We start from the raw sequence: 2,028 nt of genomic DNA, 5'->3' as shown, positions 1-2,028 counted from the left end.
AATTTGCATTTGATTACGTTATTATATTCCATGATTCTCTAATTCAGAGGTCGGCAAACTTTTTCTGTGAAGGATCGACTATAAAGTCTGTGTCACAACTGCTCATCCCTGCCATTGAAGTGTGAAAGCAGTCATAAACAATAGGTAAACAAGTGGGAGTTACTGTGTTCCAATAAAACTTTATTTATAAAAACGAGTTGGGGGGCCATTCTTGTCCTGGAATCCTGGCTTGCTGACCTCTGTTCTAGTTGAATGTCATGTGTTGATCTGGCTGTACCAGCCAGAATACATTTAATAAAAGGGAGATTCTTCACCAATTTTCTCCTAAAAAGGACCCACAATTTTTCATTCATCAAACATTTTCCTGACTTTCGCCTAAGGCACTAGGCATATCTGGACCAAGAGAGATGATTTTTTTAAAAAAGGTATCTTGATCTCAAGGAGGTCACATTCTTATGGTGAAGCTCTTTCTTTGGAATCTGCTATTATAGTGCTAAGATTATTTTCGCTCGTTAAATTACATGATTAATCTGTCAGAGACTGAGTTTTTATGAAGCTGGGCCCAGGATTAACATGTAAATGCATCTGTGGAAGGAAGCCATTTCTTATTACTATCTTTGCCAATCTTTTTTTTCTTTTTAAAAATTATTATTATTATTATTATTGTTATTATTTATGCCTGTAGCACCTGGTCTTCCTAGGTGGTCTCCCATCCAAGTACTAACCAGGCCCGACCCTGCTTAGCTTCCCAGATCAGACATCAGGCTTATTCAAGGTGGCATGGCCATAGACCATGGATTGTGGCTCTACTGGGGTGTGAACCCAGGAACTTCTGCATGTAAAGCAGACGTGCTAACTGCTACACTATGGCACCAAGTCCATCTTTGCCAACCTTTCTAATCACTCTGCAAAGCAGTCCATGGAAGAAGACACAGTCACGAAGGTCAGTTTGATCAGCATTAGTAGAAATACCTATAAATAAGGCTCCATGTCGAACCAATGGCATTTCAGTCCTTGGAGAGTTCATGGTCTATAGAGGAGACAGACATATTAAAATGCTATAATTGAGGATGTGCAAAATACTGTGAGAGCACAGAAGAGGAAGAAGCCATCGGTACCTACAATTAAGTGATTTTAAGATGGGTTTTAAATAATGAGTAGGAGTTTTCCAGGCAGAGAAGTGAGGATAAAAAGCATATCAAGTAGAAGGAATAGCCTGTGCAACATTCTTGTCATGAAAGATTGCTTCTGATGTGGCCAAAGCATGGGCCTTGTTAGGGAGTGTGAGGGAAGTCATGCATTTGCTCCTTTCACAGTATCTGGTTGGGGCCTCACACTTGCTGTTCTCACTCCAGAAAAGATCTTTTCACAGATATCCACACGGCCTTCTCCCTTGATTCCTGTAGCTCTCTCCTTCAATAGCAGCTCCTCAGAGTAGTCTTCCTTGAGCACTATATTTAAAAAAGCATTTCCCACTCTGTCTCACTGTCCCTTTGCCAGGCTTTATTTTCTTCTTAGCACATATATCATTTGGTGTATTATGTATTTAATTTGTATTTTGTTTGTGTCTCCTAACTAGAGTGTAAGTTCCATGAAAGCAGAGGCTTAATCTATGGTGATTTTGATAGCATATCCAGCACCTGGCACAGCATCTGCACAGACTAAGTACTCAGTAACTCATCAGATATCTATGGACCAGGCATTGGAAGCGGGTAATGCTTGCTCTGAATATGCTCACCATCTAGTTTAGTCACATAGCAGGTCGTCGCAATGGAGTGTGCTAAAAGCTAGAACAGACAGTGGCCCTCAGCACCAAGTTAAGGAGGTTGATTGTTGTTCCATGGGTGTTGGGGTTGCCATGGAGCCCTTCTAGATAGGGGAGGGGCAGTACTGGATTAGTATTTCTGGTCATTTCTCCAGGGACCATAAGGAGCTAAGAGAAGGTATGTCTGTCCAGGCAGGTATCTGAGTCGCTCTCCTCATTGCAGCCTGTTAGGGTAGCATGCCGTGGCCTTGAGAAGTGCCCTG

At 41.8% G+C, this 2,028-nt stretch overlaps 1 pseudogene; it reads right to left on the bottom strand.

The window, feature by feature from the left end:
* Positions 1 to 676: 676 nt before the first annotated feature.
* LOC120593649 (uncharacterized) lies at positions 677 to 792 on the bottom strand (annotated as a pseudogene).
* Between the last annotated feature and the right edge of the window lie 1,236 nt (positions 793 to 2,028).

The sequence above is a fragment of the Pteropus medius genome, unplaced genomic scaffold (assembly GCF_902729225.1).
Source record: "Pteropus medius unplaced genomic scaffold, Ma_sr-lr_union100, whole genome shotgun sequence".
Classification (NCBI taxonomy): Eukaryota; Metazoa; Chordata; class Mammalia; order Chiroptera; family Pteropodidae; genus Pteropus; species Pteropus medius.
This window is presented reverse-complemented; position numbering and strand designations above follow the sequence as displayed.